At 47.8% G+C, this 22318-nt stretch overlaps 1 protein-coding gene and 1 long non-coding RNA gene across 2 annotated transcripts in view; one reads left to right on the top strand and one right to left on the bottom strand.

Annotated features, from left to right (window-relative positions):
* Lrmda (leucine rich melanocyte differentiation associated) overlaps positions 1-22318 on the bottom strand; it is a 1035900-nt gene that overhangs the window by 1000324 nt on the left and 13258 nt on the right.
* On the top strand, positions 12276-15634 carry LOC146892208 (uncharacterized). The gene is made up of 2 exons (XR_015004781.2): positions 12276-12604; positions 14853-15634. It is a non-coding gene; the product is annotated as an uncharacterized LOC146892208 (long non-coding RNA).

The following is a 22318-nucleotide window of genomic DNA, read 5'->3' as shown; positions in this document are numbered from 1 at the left end:
GTTGACCATACACTCCTCGGTGTGGAACACACACCAGAGCACAGCTGCCCTTCCAGGCCACGTCTTAGAGAAAACTGAGTCTTCCTCCCCCAGAATGTCATCAGCTGTCCACAGTTCCTCGGCTGAGGATGTTGACTCCTGAGCTTTGCCGCCATGATGGAATGCTGAGTGACTTGGTCTTGTCCAGGTCTTGTGAAGGTGACCACAGCTGCTGACCATCCGTGAGTATGATGGTCCTGTTCTGTCCAGAGAACACTGTTTCATGCCAGCCCTCCCTGTCTTTAGCTCTTACAGTTTTCCTACTCCCACTTCCTGATGGTCCTTGGTGGGGGGGGGGGGGGGAAGAAGGAAGAGGGATGTAGATGTCCAGTCCTCCAGTGACACCTACTCTCTGCACTTTGAACAGTGGGGAGCTTCACTAACCACCTTCAGCTACACAGAGAGACTTCTCTGACATCTGAGAGCTGCACTAACCTGTGGGTACAGCGACATGAATGCAGAGTGTCATTTGATACTATGTTCATTTAGCAGACTAGCAGTTGTCAGTTCACTCCTGCGGTGCTCACCGACCTTGCACTCTTGGCCAGATTCACAGTACCAAGCATGAGTTTCCTCCTGTGGAAAAGGCCTTAAGTCCCGTGATTGATTAGTTAACCCCATAGCGTTCATGCCACCCTGGTACCTATGGCCATATCCTGCCATTCTGGTCATTACCGCACTCACAGCATGGTAAGACGTCACTGATGGCATTTTCCCCAGGAGTGTACATGGCACCCTCTAGCCAGAAAGCTTTTGTAGGTCTTTTGCCTCCTTCAGCATTCTTTTTATTTTTATCTTATTTATATAATCATTCAAGCATCTCATATGTTTTTCTAAATATTAAAAGGCCTAACTGAAATTCAATCCTAGAACTCCTGAGAAGACTTTCAGGGGCACTTCCCTCTACTCTAACCACCCAGTTTGGGGAGTCCATTTTTAGGACTGCAGGTTTCAGGCAGAAAAGTATGCATCGTAAATGACCAAGAAGTACACAGGCATAAAACACTACTGAACTATACGACCTTCAAACACCAGATAGAAACTCTGGCCCCTTAAGTAGCTATAGCACTGATCCTGTATTCCCACAAACCTACTTTCTGTACAGATAGACAACAATGTCTTGGGATGGTCAACAGAACCCAGCGCACTATGGTTGTCAGTAGGGAAGAAAAGGTGGTGGTCATCAGACATCCTGGATATTAGGCTGAGCCTTATGAATGGCAGCTCTCAGCACTACAAAGCCATGTCTTCACAGTCCAGCACTCTCCTGTTTTCAAGGCACCGATCACCTCTTCCCTTACAAGGAGACACATTGTTGGCAGCACAGTGTCTCATGTTTTCTGTCTTCCCATTCACTGTGTTTCAGTAACTTCATCCAGCAAGAAAGTGAGAGAGGAAAGGATAGAAAAAGTGGCTAATAATGATGGGTGGTGACGTCACACACCTGTAGTCCCAGCACTTGGGAGGCAAAGCAGTTGCCTGGGCAACTTAGGATGTTCAAAGTCAGCCTAAGCAGCTGTTTTGTGCACCACTAAAAGATGACCACAACAAGATAGTGTATAACATATATTTTCTCTCTCTCTCTCTCTCTCTCTCTCTCTCTCTCTCTCTCTCTCTCGTGTGTGTGTGAATATGTGTGTTTATACACATGTGTGCCATAGCACATCCATGCTATATAAAAGGCAACCTGAAGTTCTCTCCTTCCACCATGTAGGTCCCCAGGATAAAAATTTGGCTTAATGGTAACTGCTTTTACCCACTGAATCATCTTAATGGCTCAATAAAATATTTTGACTCAGGAAGATATTGATATGATGATATCACATGTAATATTAAAGTATGTTAATAATAATAATAATAATAATAATAATGGGATCTCACTTCAATATAGCAATCTGTCCCCTTTCTACATTAGATCCATTCTTTTTGTAGCATTTAAAGCAATAAAGTAAGTTCTGTTTTGAAGTTGAGATGGAAATCATAGACCAAGAAAAGGGGCTTGGTCTCAATCTGTAACTTGTTCTGTAAGTTCATATTAACTCTCCAGGTCCATGAGAAAACCCCGCATGTACCACACCACCACTTTGTACATCAATACTCAAGATTTCTGTAACATCTAAAGCAGGGAAGTTTAGCCTTAAACAGAGATACTGAGCCATGCCCTCATGGCCTAGGCAAGGATTAGATCTAGTGGGGACACAGCTTATTAAGTTCTAACTTTCACATAAGGAAGAACTCTACAGCTCTCTTAACATAACACAGATATTTAAGAATAGATCCTGGGTAAGTTCTGACGCACGAATAAAGACTTCCCAACTTGGGAACCACAGAGTGCTTCCATGCCCACGCAGGAATCGGTGCTTCTGATCAATAGATGCTGACAGCTTCTAAACCAGTCTTCTGTCAGGAGATGCTTCTAGTGGACGACCCCTTGGGATACCAGGAAACTTCAACTACAGCTGGTTCTCACTCTCCAGAGATGAAGACCTCCTAAGCGCCAAGATTAGCACCAGAGTCATTTTGGCAAGGCACATAGGACGACTCTGTTATAAGCCAGCAGCTTTTGGACATGTTGGTTAGGCTGACCAGGCTGAAGGGCTCACACCAGTTGGGAGAGCCTTCAAAGCAGAGGCAGTCTCTGAAGAGCAGAGCCACCAATAACTGGGAGAGAAACTTGGTTGGGATGTGCTTCTGGCGGGAGAACCTTTGGAACAGCAGGCAGCTTCTAACCACAACGGCCAGATGGAAAAGAGTTAGCTTCTTCAGCATGGGGACAAGAGACGTGGTCACAAATGGACCTTAAGTGGCATTCAAGTTAGAACACAGTGGCACAAGAAGTCGTTGCATCTGACCCGTTATTCTGTTTAGGCTAAGTTTAAGGACAAAATGTTGCACTTTTAACATTCCTACATTCTATATTTTAGGAAGCAACATTATTGCCAGGCAAATGAGAATTTACCAAGTTAGGATCAGGGATGTGACTCAATGGACAGGGTGCTTGCCTGGTATGCATGGGTCCAATTCCTGGCACTGCATAAACTGGGCACAGAGGTGCTTGCCTGTAATCCCAGCACGTGGCAGGTAGAAGCAAGATACTGGAAGTTCAAGATTGTCCACAGCTACACAGTAAATTTGAGGCCAGCCTGGGTCACATGAGTTCCTGTCTCAGAAAGGAAAAGGAAAGAGATGGAGAATGGGAAAGGGGCAGGCAAAGTGAAAGGACAGGGAAAGAGAAGGAAAGGGGAGGGAGAAAAGAAGAGGGGACGGTAGAGGAGAGCAGAGAAGAGAGGAGAAAAATATCTAGGCAAAGAGCTCTCCAGAGAGAAAGCAGAGAAAGATGTGAGAATGTGTGAGATGCCCAGCCCAGGCACGTACCTAGTACCTGTGAACAGAGCTGGAAAAGCGGCCGAAGTGTAAGTGACCGCAATGTCTGTTTGCCATCAGGACAGGTGCTTCTGGGCCCTTTCTAATGTGTTAAGCTTGTCGGTCCTCAGATTACCTAGGACCCCCATCTATTACCAGGTTTGCAATCACAGAAACTCTGCCCCAGAGAACGTAGCTCTGGGTTCAGTTGTGAGCACCAGCATTGCCATCTACCAGCTGCTTCCTTGGATAAGTCACAGTGTCCTGGGGCCTGTTTCCTCCTTTTGTTTTCTTCATTTAGAGAGCTGCATGTAGCCCAGGCTGGCCTGGAGTTCGCTGTGTAGCCAAGGATGACTTTTGGCTTCTGTTCCTCGTGCCTAGTTTATGCTGGGAGCCAAAGCTAGGGCCTTGTGCATGGTAAGCAGGCAGGCACTCTACTAGCTGAGTGATCCCCAGCCCCTGCTTTCTCTTTATTAAATTTATCAAATACTGTCACCAACTACCAGCAAAAGTAGTTATGATAGCACAATAACATTTAATAAATGCCAGCCATGTGCTCAACTGATCACAAAACAGCCTTTGGGATCAGGCAGCATCACTGCCTTTGTACTCGTATGGTAGGAACAAAATAACATACAAAAGGCGCCATCTCTGTTGCGGAGAGGTCATCCAATCATTATCTGTTGTTTCAGACCAAGATCCCCATGGAAAGGATTGGTTATTTTCATTATCTTTTGGGCCAAAGATTTCAGTGCCCAAATTTCAAGTTTACATTTATGTCTGAAACTGTGTCCGTGCTACACACTGTAGCTGCCATACATTAATGGAAAAAAGGAAAATGTAATGTTGAATATGAATGAAGCATTCACACCAAGAAAAGCCAAATAAGGTCATGCCCATGATGAATAAAAAGACTTTACAGAGGAAATGATGGGACAGTACCAACCCTCCCACTTGCATGTCAGCCACTGGCCATGGTGACCCCAGAAGGAGCAATATGGCATCAGACAAAGTCACCAGCCATCTCTCTAAACTGTTTTCATTTCTACTGGAATTTTCCCTTGCCCTTAAGCCATCCCTTTATTTAGGATGTATATTCTCTAAACACTGAAAAGGTTACATCCAATCATATATAAAGTTTTTTCCCCTTTAAGAGGGATCAGGGTAGGGTGAGCTAGAGAAATGTCTAAACAGTTAGGAGTACTTGCTGCTCTTCCAGAGGACCCAAGTTCTGTTCCCAGCACCCATGCCTGGCAACTCACAACCACCTGGAACTCCAGCTCCAGGAAATCTGTCGTAGTCTGCTTTCTATCGCTGCGCTAAAGACCACCAAACAAAAGCAATTCATGGAGAAGGGTTTATTTGGATTGCATATTCCAGGTCACAGTCCGCTGATGAAAGGCAAAGCAAGAACTCACGGGAGGCATCTAGAAGATTCCTTGGAATTCCTTGGAAGAATTCAAGAAGGAACCGAAATTCCGATTATTCGCTTGCACTCTGTGGCTTGCTTACAGGCCAGTCTGATGGGGACATTTTCTCAGTCGAGGTTCCCTTTTCTCAGATAACTCTAGCTTTTGTCAAGCTGACAAAAATCTAACCAACCCAATATATGAGGCACTCTCCTGCCTTTATTGGGCACCCCCACATACTACTCACAGACACACAAATGCATGCAAGTAAAAATAAATATTTTTAAAGAAAAATCTAGGGCTGGAAATGTAGCTCCATGGTAACATGCTTGCCTCAGAAGCAGAAGTGTTGGGTTAGAATCCCAGCACCCAAATAATAAAAATTAATTAATTAAAAGTTCTACCTGAGAACAGGGTAGATAGGTTTACTAGAGTGTTAACTGACAAGAGGCACAGATGCTACAAGGAATGTCTGCTGATGTCCCAAAAGGTGTATCTACTGATGTCACAATGGGTGTATCTACTGATGTCACAATGGATATATCTGCTGATGTCCTATAGCACACAGTAATGATGGGTGTACCTGCTGATGTCCTATAGCACACAGTAACAATGGGTGTATCTGCTGATGTCCTATAGCACACAGTAGCGATGGGTGTATCTGCTGATGTCCTATAGCACACAGTAGCGATGGGTGTATCTGCTGATGTCCTATAGCACACAGTAACAATGGGTGTATCTACTGATGTCCTATAGCACACAGTAGCGATGGGTGTATCTGCTGATGTCCTATAGCACACAGTAGCGACGGGTGTATCTGCTGATGTCCTATAGCACACAGTAGCGACAGGTGTATCTGCTGATGTCCTATAGCACACGGTAGCTAAGCATGTACCTGCTGATGTCCTATAGCACACGGTAGCTAAGCATGTACCTGCTGATGTCCTATAGCACACAGTAGCGACGGGTGTACCTGCTGTTGTTCTATAACACACAGTAGCAATCTATTGTGCTTTGTGTGTTTCAAAACAGCCAGAAGAATGGACTGCAAGCCCCTAGCATAAACAACCAAATGATATGCATTTACTATAATAGATATACCAATTCCAATCTTCTGATCATTATATACTAGATGCATGTATTGAAATATTACACTGCACCCTGTTGAATAGGTGGTTTTTCAAGAAGGAACTTTTTGTCAGAATCATAAACATTCAAGGTGCTATATTTCACAGTAGGTGCTGTTATAAATTATGTGGAGCGAACGCTAGCAAATACTCTAACCCCAGAGTCAGGCACTCACATTCACTACCTAAATGGTGTATGAAAGGAGACAATAACACCCCAGATACCCCTGTGCCTTCCTAGCTCCTCCCAGTACTTTATCTTGAAATACTGGACAGGGTTCAACACGTCCCACCCACAAGTCAGCGGATGCCCCTGAGCCCTGGGCAGTAGGCTCCGTTAGGGGCACAGGAAACGCCAAGTCTTGAGAAGGACAAGATAAGAAAAAGGAAGTCTGGGGAAGTTTCGACCTCACTGTTAAGTTCTCCGGGAACTTGGAAAAAACTATACAAAGAGAATGCTGGGACTGGAAATGCAGAGTCCACCATAGGCATGAAGGGACCCTGCCTCTTAGGCAAATACACACAGGGGCAGGCCCCTATACACACACACACACACACACACACACACACACACACACACACACACCTCTTTCTAGGAAGTCAAACTCACTCCCAGAAGCCCCCTTTCCCTGGCTCAGAATAAGATCCTCCCTTTTAGCCACTTAGCCGAGGCTGACAGCAGTTTGGCGGGCTCCCTCCTGAACTCTGGACTTGTGCCTGTCGGAGGCTCCAGGCAGAGCCAGCGGTACTAGGAGACAAAGCTGTCAATAGATGCAGCAGAGAGCTGCTACCTCAGCTCATTTCCACCAACACCTGAGGGGTGCCTGGCACACAGTAGCCACTCAGTAAATGAGGAAGATACCAGACTCCTGAAAAAGGAAAGAGTAGTTTGGTGGGATGCTCACGGCTGGCATTTGTTGGGTTTCCGACTTGTAAAACCCCTAGGCATCTAAGGAAGGACAATTCCCTAGTCCCTCACACCACCAGACTAAAGGGAGAGCTTTCAAAACTCACGACTGTTTCCCTAGGATGGGGAAGAACTTGGCAAGGTGAGCACTGGCTTCACGAGAGGGACCGGAGAAGCAAAAGAGAAACCTTCATTTTTAGCAGATAAAGGGCCCCTGCCAGGCCTGATGGAGTTCTCTCCAAACACTGCAGGCCTTACTACGGGGCTGAAAACGGGTACCGCTAGATGTCTACTGTCCGGTGCTGCCATCCATGTCCTAGTGATAACTCTTCAAGAAAGCAGAGACCAAGTAAAAAGTGTAGAGGACCCAGGGCCTTCACCAGCTGTGGAAAAAGATCACTCTGGTAGCTGAGCTGCGGCCAGCACCCAGCCAGAGGGCACATTGTGGCTCTGGTGACCCTGTGCACTGTGCTGCCTTGCCCCCCTTCCTCCGTGGAAATGTATCAGTCCATTTGTTTTACAGTACAGTTGCCCTAGTATCAACAGCTAAATGGTCGCCTATTAAAACATTTTCTTGCACACCAAAAATTCTTTTAAAACCAAGACTGTGAAAAAAGAAAATGAAACACTTTTGGTGGGTCCTGAAAAATATGAGTCACCAGGACAAGGGTCTCAAGGCGAAGTTAGTCCCTAAGCGTTGATCAGTGTGACTCTAGGGACAGAGGAAGGCAGGGGTCTGGGCTGCTCACCACATGGCCAGGAAATGTGCCATGATCAAAAGAAAGGTCTGAACTCTTCAAATTAGAGCAAGTATGGGCACTTGGCACAAATCACCTGCACATGCGGCTATCCCAGGAAGACGGCGCTCAAGTTAAGCTTTGGAGACCCCGGGGCCTCACTGTCCCTCCCATCCCCAGTTGGGCCCCAGGACTGATGGGGCTTGCTCGGACCGACTTACTTGAGTTCCACTGACCACTATCCCAGCCATGGTGGCTGGGACCCTGCGGCGGACTGCACTGAGCAAAGCGGGCGGCGCAGTTCCGCACTGGGCGGTCAGCTGACCGGCGGAAGCCCCAGGCGCCGGCTGCCACAGAGACCTACGCGCAGCTGCGCTGCAACCGCTTGCTTAGCTAGACGGGGTGCACTTAAACCTCGGCCGCCAGGCAGCTCGCAACAGGTGACCCGCTGCGCTGCACCTAACGTGGGGACCCCTCGCGACTATGCCTCTCCCCTGCCCCGTTCCTCCCCGGTCCCTGCGCCCCCAAGAAGTGCCCCCTCTAAAACCCAAAGCCCAGAACTTTGTTGCTTTCATCAGACTCGGGCTTCGGGATGAAGGAGGTCTCCATCAAGGGCGTGCTTAGTTCCTGGCTCAGAACTGGGCCTTCCCAGAATTTCACAATCTCGGTTACGTAACTGCCCTCCATTGCTGGAAGGAGGGGCCTCTTCACCCAAAGTTCCCTCCACAGTTTTGGCCGGGAAGGTTAGGTAGGGGAAGGGGAATGGGGCTCCTGGTAGGATGGAGTTTCTATTTGTAAGAGGGAAAGCGAAGTTGAATTGTGCCAGCCGGTCAAACAACCCAGGCTCTTACCACATGCCCTCACCATGCGCCGCCCCCTCCAAGCCTTTGACTGTGATGACAGTTAGGGGAAGGGAAATGGATAATGTCTCCAAATTTCAGAATCCTCTTATTCTCCTCAAGGGAAAAGACAATTGAGAACCAAAGCTATTAACTTGGTATGTGGCTCCCCTGAGCACCTGCCCACCTCCCACCCCACCTTCTTCTCCAGAAGTGGCCACTGCCATCCCCTGACCAGAAAATCCAGCACAGGGCAGGTAGCTCCTACACTCCTCCCTGCCTTCTCTTGCCTTCCCACCTCCACCCTCGGGACACCAGTCCTTATGCATCATAAGGGTGGAGGCTGATACTCCTATAGAAAAAGACACAGTCGGAGGCCAGCAAGACCCTGTCTCAAAGAGGAGGGGTGTGTGTGTGTGTGTGTGTGTGTGTGTGTACAGCTGAACAGAAGTGTGTTGGACAATAGGGTGTAATGTTGAGTGCAACCGATTGAAGGGAGAAGCCCAGCAAGGCTGCCCCAACATCCCACGTGGCCTTCCCTCCTCCAGGGAGTGAGGTGGGACTCCTCTGGCATCAGGATCTAATGACTCCCTCTCACATAAGGCAGCTCCGAGCGTTTCTTTATGACCAGATCCCACTCAGAAAGATGGTTTCAAGTAGGAAGTCTAGGATGTAAATCTTGCTCTGGGGGAGAGGGGCTCTGGTTTCTAGGACAGGCCTTAGGGAAGTGAAATTATGGTTTCTATGACTCACTTCTAGAGACAAAAGGAGCTGGAGACAGGAGGGCAGGAAGAGGCTTGGCTTCTGAGGCTTCCCTGAGACCTTCCCTTCTTCTTTACTTTTTAAATTATTACATTGTGTGTGTGTGTGTGTGTGTGTGTGTGTGCGCGCGCGCGCGCGCGCGTGCACATGTGTGTGCGTGCTCACACGCACCCATTATGACATAGATGCATACTCACACATGAAGAGGTCAGAGGGCAGTTTTCAGACGTTGGTTCTCTGCCATGATATGGGTTCAGGAGAACTGAATCAGGCACCTTTACCAGCCGAACCATCTCACCGCCCCACCCCTTCTCCTTAAGCACTGTGAAGCATCACTTCCCAAGCCCCGGACTTGTCCGTTCTATCCTTTTCACAGATGGATGCTAGCATCATTCAACTAGGTAAGGAAAGACTGAGTCCTAATCTCACCCTCAGGGCAGGTACCACAGCTCAACAGACCTACAGATAACTGTGGGTGCCACCTCCACACGAGGGAATGGTCACAGTGCTTTGGTTGTCATTGTCCCCTGCGTCTTGGCAACACTTAAAAGCCACAGGCCAGAGGACTGATGGTGACAGCTATGGCTGTGGTCGAGCATTTTCTTCTGTCCAGACTGCCCTGTTCCTAACACACCGCTAGGCAGGCAGGCCATGGATGGCACCCTGGTGATGTGTGGCGCTGGCCTCTGAAGGCTGGCCTGCCTGCCCCTCTCTTTCACACATGTCCTATAGGAAGAGCGGCCATAGCCAAGTGGAGCTAGAAAAAAGCAGTCAGACTGTCTTCACATTAGGAAGCTCCTGGAAAAGCCAAAAGTGACAGGCAGAAACAGAAAGCTACTTTTCAGAGAGAAGATGGGAGGGAGCCTCCCAAGGCCTGATGCCCCAGGACTACTCATTCTCCCTCACCCGTTGTCCGCAAGAGTCTGCCTTCCCCGCCTGACAGGGAAGAAAAGTTCAGTGCCCTGGCAGTCACGGCAGTCTGCCCTCCCCTGCCACCTCTCACTTCAACCTGCTTAGCAGAAAGTGACTCACAGAAGCCCGTGCAGAAACAGGGACCCCTCTTATGTCCCTTCACACACGGCTGCATCTTCTGAGCCCGACTGCTCAGCAGACACTGTCGAGCATGGGCACCAGAGTGGGCCAGGCCTGCTCCCTTCGGGCACTGTCTTCCTGCTGCTCCCTCATTCACAGAATCTCAGGGGTTCATTTCAAAACTCAAAACCTTCCAGTGCATCCCATTCAGTTCCTAATAGTCCATGCCATAACATGATCTTCAATATCTCTTACAGGGCTGGAGGTATTGGTAAAGAGCTTGCCTGGCATGTGCGAGGCCCTAGGTCCCGTCCCTAGCACACAAAATGAAGGGAGTAGGGAGAAGGAGGGGAGGGAGGGAAGGAGGGAGGGAGGAAGGGAGGCAGGGAAGAAGGGAGGGAAGGAGGGAGGGAGGGACAGAGGGTGGAAGGAAGGCAGGCCCTGGTGCATATGTGTTACACACAAAATAAATAATAAAGCATAACAAAAGTGTTTTAAAGAAATATCTCTTCCTTACGGCCCCATCATTTCCTACCCTCTGCCTGGACTTATAAGAGATTTTAGTTTGGCCTGGAAATGCCTCCCTAGCGACTCCTCTAGGACTCTAGGACAGTGGTGACTCTGTGACCCCACCAAGAAAGCCAGCTGACAGTATGTGCAAGGATCATGGGGAGATTGCAAAACAAACCAGAAGCGCTCCATCCGAGGGAGGCTTTGGTGTGTTCCGTGAGGAACTGCAGAAAGTCCTTGATCAGAGTGATTGTCAGACTATTCCAGCTGCTAGCTCTGTCAACTGGATGGCAAACTGAGAACTGGATAGTTACTCCTCCTAGCTATGGAGGCCGGGAATTCCGGGACCAGTGCCAGCAGATTCCCTCGTGCTGGTTCGCCAGCAGCTGCATTTCCCTGTGTCCCTGGAAGGAACAAGCTAGCCCTCTGGGGCCTAAGAGCACTAATCCTATCACAAGGGCTCCACTCTCACGACCCCGTCCCTCCCAAAGACCCCCAGCTCCTAACACTCAAAGGGTTAAGGCTTTAACATATGAACTTTAGGACACAAGCATTCAAACTATCGTGTTAGGAGGTTCCCTGGATGAAGCTGTCCGAGGCTCAGGCTGAAACAAGAGGATTTACCTCTGCTTTTCCCCATCAGCTTCTGGAGGTGGAGCTATAGAAAAGAAGAACAATGGTGGGGAGGGAAGAAGGAGGAGGAAAAGAGGTAGAGATGAAGGGACAAGAGAAAAAAGTCCTATCTTCCTGACCAAAGATATTGGAAAGGGAAGGAGGGGACATCCTTCTGTTTCCCTCTGATTGAACAAAAAGAGAAATTAAGTGGCCTTCCTCTTCACAGGGAAGAGGATAAACTCTGCCTCGGAACCTACAGCAGAGGCGAACAAACTCTCCTTTTGGAACAGAAGAGTTTATGAGGGGACAAGGAAGACAAGCCCTGTTAAGGCGTGGTGAGCAAACTCCTCCCGAGCCCCTGGAGCACTGGGAGGAAAGGGAGAATCAGGCAAGCCTCCTCTCCCTTGGGGTCCCTATTGATTCTCACCAGCCTGATCTAGGATGAGAGTCAGAAGCTTCTCTTCCCCTGCTGTTCCAATTCCCAACCTCATTGGGGACATCCTCAGCTAACACACAGCTTCAGTTAAAATGGTCCAGTTTGCCCAGGGATATCTGCAATCCTGCATCGATAAGAGGTGCTGTCACTGTGGTTGTGTTTTCTGAACCCCTAAGAAGGTATAGCCCAGAGTGTATAAGAACACTCAAGAGGCCCACAAGACAGTAAGTTGAAACCAAGAATGACCTGGACCTTCGAGCCCATGACTCTAGCACTCTGAAGGGGCCTGTGAAGAGGAGGGTCAGCACACAAGGATGCCTTTCCTCACCACCCTGGAGGAAGCAGGAAGTATTATATTCCCACTGTCACCCTTGTTGTTGTTCCTTGGCAGAAGAGGCCCTTCCCCCTTGGAATTCTTCCTCCGTTGCCTTCCTGGGGACACAAAGGAAGATCCTGTTTATTTTCAGTCAAGGGAGTTGATGTTGGGGTCAGCCAGGACCAACCAAACAGGAACTGATTCCTTAAATCTTCAGATTGCGCCTTAGCAGCAGAGGCCAGGACAGAGCCAGTTCCGCAGCTCCCAACATTGTCTACAGCCTGGCCACCTTGCTTCCAAGGAAATGGGAGTTGCTATTCATCATGCCCAGCCTCTGGTTCAGGTTCTGTACACTCAGACCTCAGCTCTGAGAGAAAAAAATCACCTAGCCATGTGAATACGAGATGCTCCTTGATACTTCGGACCTGAGGGACGGAGTGAGGAATGCGAGAAAGAGTAGGGCGCTTGTATTGCTTCTTCTAAGCTTGGGCACCTATGGCGGAGGACAGAAGGTAATCAAAGCTCCCAAACACTTTCAGTATCCCTCAGTGAGAACCACAAATATCTTTTAAATGTATATTGTGTGCCATCAGACTGTCTGGCTTGGGAGCCCCTTCTACGATAATAATAGTTTATTGTTATTTCCTGTTAAATTTACTACGCTTCTTCCTCAGAGCCTCTACTCACCTTCGCTATAGGATTTAATGGTTGTTGAGGTTGTTGTTGCTGTGTGTGTGTGCCTGTGTGTCTGTGTTTGTATAGTTTATGTCCACATATGGATTGCACACCATATGTGTAAGTGTACGCATGCGTATATTAGGCACAGACTGACATTCAGTGCCTTTTCAAGTGTCTTGTTCTGTGAGAAAAGAGCTCCATCAGAACCTGGAGCTCACTGAGACTGAGCTGGGCTGACTGGTCAATGAGCTCCAGGGATCCGATTACGTTGGTGCCCCTTGTGCCAGCACTGGGCATACAGACCCATAGGCTGACCAGACTGGCTTTTATGTGGGTGCTGGCAATCTCAACTCAGATCTTCATACATACTCAGCAGGGAATTTACCCACAAATTATCTCCGTAGCCCTGAGTCTTAAGAAATTCTGGGGATCCAGACTGTAGTTTGGCAATCTGAGGCTATAATAGCAAGAAAATCACAAAGGTTAACTGAGGCTGCATCATAAGGCCCTATCTCAAAATCCAAACTTGATAGGCAGTTGTTTACCTTTTGAAATGCAAACAGCCAGGAGAGGAAGCATTTGGGAAAGGTGGGGTGAAGGGGGGCTTTCCACCCTTTCTCCTGTGATGTTTGTGGCATGGATGTACTGCTTTTACAGTTAAAAATAAAAAAAAGAAGAAGAAGAAGCTGAGCATGGTGGAACATGCTTTTAAACTCAGCTCTAGGGAGGTAAGGGGAGGAAGATCTCTGTAAGATAGGGGCCTTCACAGTCTACATAATAAGTAGGCCCGGGCTAGCCAGGGCTACAAAGTGAGAGCACAGTCTCAAAATAAGAAAATAAGATAAGAAAAATAAGAAACAGAGAGACGAAAAAGGAGACTTGGCCCCCGCCGCTGCGCTCTCTGCCTTGCCTTCGGCATTGCTTTACCAGACCCTGAGAACAGCGCTGAGATCACACCTCAGGCTCGATGCCTGAACTTACTTGCAGGTTACTCCAAGTCTCGAATAGTTTAGGAGGTGAGCCATCGGTGCCTCTGAAGAAAACGACTCATGCCAGACTTTGGCGAGGAAAGGAGAACAAAGATAAGAAAATCCAGCCCGATTGTCTATTCCCAGTGAAGGGGTGCCTTTCCAGAACCCCAAGTTGACTTACAGAGATTCTGTGGTTTAGAGGGTGAGAAAGGGCTCCTCAGGCACTCAGCTAAACTCATAGAACTTGGGGCTAAGTTCAGCCGGCAGGTTCCCCTTCTCTCTCCAGTAATTAGGATTTGCAAATGTCCAAAACTGGCTGCTTTGGAAATCAGCGGCTCCAAAGTGGTGCCTGGTGGCTCACCCCTATAAACCCAGCATTTGGAGGCTGAGTCGGGAGGACGGCCATGGATCCAAGGCATGGTGGGCTCATGGTGAATTCCAAGCCAGAGTGGGAGACCATCTTGGAAAGGAATGAATGTGAAAGAAAATAAGGGAAGGGGGAGGGAGGGACGGAGCGAGAGAGGGACAGAGTGGGAGATAAATCTACTTCAACTGCTCACTGAGGAAACCAAAGTCTGGAGAATGGAATGTATTTGCCCAACATAACCAGCAAATGAGCAGCTGATCCCATCGTGACTAAGACACAGGACTCCTGCGTCCCACTGTGTCAGGCTGAGGAGGCTGGGAGGAGACTTGAAGGTGCCATTTCACATCTAATCACTTCTTGTCAGGTTGAAGCCATTTTCCTCACCCAGAGCTCCACGCTGATGGATCAGAAATAACATTTTCAAAGTTCTATCTGCAAGGAAATGGCTATTGGTGTTCGTCCTCTCCTTCTGAGCGCTGAGGGACGCACATTCATTTCTCTCTACTTATCTTGCCTAGTTGCAAATTGTATTCACCACCCAGAGCTCCAATTTGTCCTGCCTCTAAAGAGATGATGGTGAATAAATGCATTCCTGGAAATAAAATAATTGTTGCTGAGATTTATTTTCATAATTATTTACCTGGATTATTTTAGAATACGTGGAGGGCAATAATAAGAATGCACACGTGAGAGTTCTGGAAGGATTTTCTGATGTTAATTCCAAGTCTCTTATTACTTTTTCAGACCATGGAGCTGTGAACAGAAGCAACAACACCTACCCACCTGAAACCACCAGCTCCGGAGGCTGAGGACAAATGAGGATCTGGTGTGGCCTGGTGGTCACACCCTGGACTGGGCGTGAAGGCCACCTTTGTTACTAGCAGGAAATCCATGATAAAGATGCACCTGAAATTTCCTCAAGTGCAAACAAACCTTAGGGTGTGTGTGTGTGTGTGTGTGTGTGTGTGTGTGTGTATGTGTTGGGGTTGGTTTGCCTTGGTATCTTTTAGACAAGGTCTTTTGTCGCTGGTCTCCAACTTGGTTGTGTAGCTGAGGATGACCTTGAGCTCCTGGTCCTCCTGGGAGTAACAGAATGAAACAACATTCTGGTATATTTAGTATAGGGGCCAACTCAGGGCTTCGTGCATGCCAGAGAAACTACCAACTGAGCCACATTCCAGCCCAGCATCTTTCGATTAATAAGATTATGCTCCCTTTTGGACCTGGGGTGCCCTGCAAGGCCTGCATGTTAAAGGCTTGGAGACTTACACAGCACAGCTGGGAGATGGTAGAAACTGTAAGAGGTGAATCCCAGTGGGAAGCTCCCCAGCCATGATGAGATGAATCACCACGGGGAAAAGCACGGACTGAAACCTCTAAAACAGTTGCCCAAAAAACCTTTCATCTTTACAAGATACTGTCTCGGGAATTTGTTACAGGACCGGAAAGCTGACAAACATGAAGAAAGATGAAAATGTGCACACCTCTCCAAAATAAAGAAAACATTTATTGGCAGATAATATAAAGCATTGTCTATGTGCTGGGCCCTGGGGTACAAGCGGAACAAGTTAGATATTGTCCCTAGGACACCTGTGAGACTTAAGTTATGGAAAGGCGAGACAGGTACCAACCAGGCTCAGAGTACGACTTTGAGTGTGTGAAGTACAGCCTTCCAAATACACTGATGTAGGCTGTGTAGATGAAAGTACCATGGAGAATAGGGGAGGTGGGGAGCTGGTTAGGCACTGTGCCAATGGCTCTAATAGTCAGCCTTTCTGGGGACACCTGACTGGGCCTTGAGCTCTCCTCCCTGCCTCTGACAGTGTTTTTTGTGATATTCAGACACCACAACCTTGAGCAGCTGTGGGATGTCCTGAAAAAGGCTCTCCCAAGAGAGAAATACTTTGTCTGGAATCAGAACCTTGACATGGGGCCTGCCACAGAAAGACCTAGAAGAAAGGGCTCCCAGCCAGAAGGACTGGCAAACACAAGGCTGTACCTGACTTCTTGGTGTCACCACTTAAGCCTGGCTGGTACGTTAACTGCCTGTCTCGTTGTCATGATAAAATGCCTGACCAAAGCAAGTCATGGAAACAAAGGTGCGTCCTGGCTCATCCGTCATTGCAGGGAAGGCATGGTGATCCGGAAGCAGAAGGATGAATGCCGGTGCTCAACTCACTTCTTTATATGTAGTCCAGGACCTCAGTCTACAGGTTAGTGCTCTCCACATTAGACTAGATCCTTCAACTAACCTGATCTAGGAAATTCCTCACAGGCCTAAGTATTTGTCTTCTAAGTGATTCTAGAGTTTCTTAAGTTGACAGAATTAATGATTACAAGTAACGAAGTGGAACGGAAGTACTTCATAGAACAGAACATCACCCTAGCCAGCGGGAAGAGAAGCCTAAAGCTGACAAGATAGTTCAGTGGGTACGGGTGCCTGCTTCCAAGCCTGGTGACTTGAGTTCAATTCCTGGGATCTACACAGTTGAATGAGAGAGTTGGCCACCCCAAGGGCTGTCGCAAACACACACACACACACACACACACACACAAGAAAAAATAAATAAAGTTTCTAAACAGAAGAGAAGCTTGCTCAATGACATCAGGCCTTGATGTACATCTTGCTTCCAAAGCATGGGTGGGCTAAGGCCTGGAGACTCCCAAGCTGAAGCTAAGATGGGAACATGGGTCATCTATAGTCCTGTGGAGGGCCTGGGTGTGTTTGAGAAGGGAAATACCTTATGTGTCAGTCTTACACATGGCTGCACCACAGACCCTCACAAACACATCACAAGCATAGACATACATGAAAGGGCCAAGGATCATGAGTCACACTAGCCTCAAGTCTCTGTTTTCTGTCTAATGGCTATGCTCTTATAGTGGCCGGCTTTGTGAGTCAACTTGACACAAGCTGGAGTCATCAGAGAGGAAGGGGCCTCAGCTGAGGAAATGCCCGAATGAGATCCAGCTGGAATGTATTTTCTCATTTAGCAATTATTGAGGGAAGGCCCAGCCCACTGTGGGTAGTGCCATCCCTGGGCAGGTGGTCCTGGGTTCTATAAGAAGGTGGGCTGAGCAGGCCAGAGAGAGAAAGCCAGCAAGCGGTTCCCCTCCATCGCTTCTGCATCCACTCCTGCCTCTTGAATCGCACTCTGTTTGAGCTCCTGTCCTGTCTTCTTTCAGTGGTGACCAGCAATGCTGAAGTTGAACCTAATAAACCTTTGCCTCCCCAACTTGCTCTTCAATCATGGTGTTCTGTTGCAGCAGCAGAAACCCTAACTACGGTCTCAACCTTGCATTCCAGTCCTACGCATACCAAGGTTGTCCCTCTCACTGCACTGGCCACTAGCATCCAGGAGAGAATGTGGACATGTTAGACTCTTACTGCTTAATTAGAACCAAGAATATTTCTAGTTCATGGTGAGGTACTAGAGAGTAAGTTCATTCATTCAAAAAAATATGTAATAGCCAGGCTCAGTGACATGTGCCTGTGGACCCAGTAATTCACAAGGCTGATGATTTAAGAATAGGCGTTCACAGCAAGTCTAGGTAACACTTCCAAAGATAATAAAAATGATAATAAAATTCAAAGCAGGGTGTGGTAGCACTCGCCTGCAGTCCCAGCACAGGGAGGTGAAGGTCTGAGGACCAAAGGTTCAGGATCAGCCTTAGCTAGCTTAGGCTACATAAGAATATTTATATGGAACAATTACATATATATATACATATATATGTACGTATATAATATATATATATATACACATAGCATACTTTATACCTAACATTAACTTAAATTCTGGTGATACAACCCCTGAGAAGCTAGGTAACAGGAGGACACTAAGAGAAACATACACGGGTGCCCCTGGGAAGGGAAAATAGAAAAGATCTTCCAAGTAAATTAGGAGGGGGTGAAAGGAAAGGGGAAGAGAACAAGAGGGAACGAGTGGTTGAGTTGGGGGAGGAACAGGGCAAGGAAGAGGAAGAAGAGCAAGGAAAGAGATCTCTTGATCGAGGAAACCATTAATGGGCTTAGGGAGAAACGAAATCCTAGTCCCGGGAAACGCCCAAGAATCCACAAGGATGACCCCAGTTAAGACTCTTAGCAAAGGGGAGAGGGTGCCTGAACTGACTTTCCCTATAATCAGATTGATGACCACCCTAATTGTCATCATAGAACCTTCGTCCAGTAACTGATGGAAGCAGATGCAGAGATCCACAGCTAAGTAGTGAGTCAAGCTCCTGGAGTCCAGTCAGAGAGGGAGGAGGGATTATATGAGCAAAGGGGTCAAGATCATGACGAAGAAACCCACGGAGACAGCTGACCCGAGCTAGTGGGAGCTCACTGACTCTGGACTGACAGCATAGGACCAAACTAGGCCCTCTGATGTGGGTGACAGTTCTGTGGCTTGGGCGGTCTTTGAGGCACTGGCAGTGGGAACAGGATTTATCCCCAGTGAATGAAGTGGCCTGGTGCCCATTTTCTATGGAGGGATACCTTGCTTATCCAGGATATGGGGGGAGGGGCTTGGTCCTGCCTCAACTTGATATGCCAGACTTTGTTGACCCCACTATGGGAGTTCTCACCCTTTTTGAGGAGTGGCTGGATGGCTGGGTGGAGGGAGGGGAACAGGAGGAGGGGAAGGAAGGAGAACTGTAGTTGGTATGTAACATGAAAAAAAAACTTTTAAAATAAAGCCTGGTGATGGACATCTGACCTTGCAGCACTTGTTTTGTGTAAATAAAAAGTACAATGTCAAGTGGTGAGGAGAGTTCTGGAGAACAATAGCGCATGCGTGGAACAGAAGTGCCAGAGAGACATAAGTGCCAGAGAGACATAAAACAAGATGACGAGGAAAGGTCAGTGTGAGAAAGAGGGATTGGAGCAAATACTACAGGAAGTAAGGGAGAGTCATGTGGACACCTGAGGTGGGGTGTTCCCAACAACAGGAAGGGCAGAGGCAAAGGCCCTGAGGCAGTAGGGTGTCAGAGAGTTTGGGAGAAGCCAGAGCGGCTCAAGTGAAAGATGAAACCATGGTAAATGAAGTCACGTGGTGGAGAATACCGGGCAGTGCTGGTGTAGGGCCGGAAAGACTGACTTGGCACTAGAATTTCTACTTCTTCTGGGCTGGGAAGCCCTGAGAAACTTTCTAAAGACTGCTAACAGTGACCATGGAGAGAGGACAAAAGCAGGGGGGCCAAACAGCAGGTTATCACTGGAACCCTATGGACAGTGTATATCACAAGGACACCTTTAAAGACAATATCAACTGAATTCGCTGATACCTTGAACAGGAAAAATATAAGAAACTCAGGAATTAAAGGAGACTTCAAGATTTGGGGTTAAGCAACTGGAAGGGTTGAATAGTAGTCACATTGAGCTGGACGCACACTGTTGGGCAGGAAGACAGGAACATAATACTACTTTTGGACATATTTGAGATGACTTTGAGACTTTAAGTAGAGAGACAAACGTGGAGGTTGGAGACAGTTGCAGAGTTTAGGAGATGATCTGGACTAGAGTTAGAAATACAAACGGTCATATAAAGCTAGATTTGGATTTAAAGTCCAAAAAGAGGAGCCTGGGCCTCAGTGCACACCAAGAGCTGGAAGTCAAGAAGGATTAGGAAAACCCTACAGATCCTGAGAGCCAACAAAAGAGTTAAGGGAAGGCCAAGAGCAAGTTGAGAATTCTAAGTCAATAAAGGACCACAAAAGAAAAGATTCCCATGTCATTGCCAGTACAGCCACGGTCGTGAGGGGTCAGCAGAAGCACTATATGAATGAGGAATTCACACAGGTTTAACAGATGGCTGCTTGAAGTTACAAGGGAAGGAACGTCTTGACAGTGGAGAGATTTCTCAGTCACTACTCAATCAACATACAGCATCTCCAACGGCCTGCCGTCGTGGATTCTGATGTGATCAGATGGGCAGTGTTCACATACAGTCTTTGCATGTTGTTCCTGGCAAAATGTCTAACTGGAAAAACAAATACAGAAAGTAGAGTATTTTACAACGTATCTGGGCTAACCTGTCCAAAATGTGAATGAGGTGGACGTGGGATAGAAGAATCTGGGAGATAAAATGAGTTAACGAGACATGACAACCTCTTACAAGACATGGTGGCTCACCTCTGGAAACCCAGCACTGAAACGAGAATCTCATCAGTAGAGGATAGCCTAGGCTACATAGCGAGTTCCATATCAGCCTGGAGAGAGGAGAAACCAAGTGCAATGTCTTGTTCCTGAGCGGACAGTGGAACTGGAGAAAAAAAAAGCTTACAAGAGCATTTCAGAGACGACTGGGAACATTTCCATCTGAACTGTTTGGAGATACGCTTGAAGACACTGAATTACCATTGACTTTTCTTACCTGGGCGTATTGTACCGTGGTTTTTTAAGAAACTACCCACTGACCTGGAAGATGCAAGATGAAGAAATTAGGGATAAACAACGTAACACATGCAGCTCTAAGATAGTTCAGAGAAAAGGACGGCAGGGAACACAGCAGTGACCACTGTTGGCTCTGGGCAGACATAGGAATTTCACTATCTGAATTTTTTACATAAATTTGTCATTTTCATAAGTAAGGAATAAAAAGGAAATGATGAGCTATGTCTGAGGCACTCACGATGAAGAGAAATCAGAGCTAAGAACTGATATAGAAATGGACACCACGGGAGTCACCGTTGGCCTCGACAATATGGACAGGAAAGAGGTAGGCGGGGACCTGACGGAGAGAGCCGAGGGTTAGCCTGGAGGACAATGTCGGTGCAGGAACAATGGCATTTGTTCTTCAGACCCAATCAGTTTCATGAGGATATTTAGATGGGAGAGGGGTCAAGGCTCTCAGAACACACCTTACTTCCCAGGAAGAGTGGTGAGGACTCAAGGGAGAAAGGGGCAGTGAGAGGGGCTTAGGGCGGGGGTGTCTGCCAACATGGCAGCCTATTGTTAGACCTTCAGGGGCAGAGGTTGGAGGAGCCACTATGATGTCACCCACCGAAGCACCATATGGGGCGGAGTGACCAGTGCTGCTTGGAACACGATAACTTTTATGTCTCATTACATTGTGCCCTCCTCTGGGAGAAGCAGCAGATGGGACCCTGTGAGTCACTCCCACAATGCACTATACTCCTCTGAGCAGTAAGTCAAGGTCAGGTCTGGGTGTGACAGTGACCTGAGGATGTTCTGGTACTCTCTCTCGTGACAGGCCCTCCCAAATTCTCCTCACCCCACAAACAAGTTTTCCCCTCTGGCTGTCAGTGATTCCTCCAGGGTCTGAACTTCCCTGTTAATGCCCCTTCCACATTGATGCCTGCTGTTCTATGGTGGTCTGTCTACCCATGTGTGTTCCTGGCTTCCCAATAAAGTTAGTGGTCATCCCTTGACTGTAGGGAATCCTTTTGAAATCTATTGATCACCTGCTCAGAACATGTGATCAATAAACTGGGAAGAAGGGAAAGAGAGAGAAAGAGGAGGCCCTAGGATGCCATCCTCCACACTAAGGATGCCTGAGGTGTACTAAGTTACACAGGGGCCTTGGATGCAATACCCACAGCCCTCATGCCCAACCACCACGCACCTGCTGGAGCCGCGGTTTGAAGCCTCAAGGCAGCATAGCCCACAATGTTCTTGCCTAGGCTGTTTGCAGTACGTGATTCACCCAATTAAGAATATCTACATAACAAAGCCTCACCAGGCGCAGAGGTCACAGAGACTGTGAAGTGTCTTTAGTGTGTGCAGCAGGGAAGGTTCACTAATTACCAGTCATTTCCACCCCTCAACAGCCTGACAGCCTTTGAGACGCCGGGAATAAAAGACTCCCCAAATTCCCACCCCACACCCATCACTCCTCCCTCTCCAACCCACCCCAGCATTTCAAACCTGTGACTAATAAGTTCCAGGGAAGGGGCTCTTCCCACCTGGCTGAAAGCAAGGAGGAAGGGTAGGAAAAGAGAAGAATAGTTTCCAATAGGGTGGGCAGGCCAGAGAATTTTTCATCAAGATGCAACTATCTTCATTTCTTTTAAATGAGTAAATGGACCAAAGTCACATCTTTAGCTCCCTGTGCTTGGGGACAATGCATGTTTGTAGCAGAAACTGTGGGTAAGCAAAAAGAATTGGCAGAGTCGCCCACAGCCTACCGCAGAGAGGACCGGTGGTTCCGTGGATGCTGTCAACACACTTGCTATAGAGGGAACAGGTT

The sequence above is a fragment of the Myodes glareolus genome, chromosome 12 (genome assembly GCF_982192425.1).
Source record: "Myodes glareolus chromosome 12, mMyoGla1.1, whole genome shotgun sequence".
In the NCBI taxonomy this organism is placed as follows: Eukaryota; Metazoa; Chordata; class Mammalia; order Rodentia; family Cricetidae; genus Myodes; species Myodes glareolus.
The sequence above is the reverse complement of the archived record's forward strand: the minus strand, read 5'-3'. Positions and strand labels throughout refer to the sequence as shown.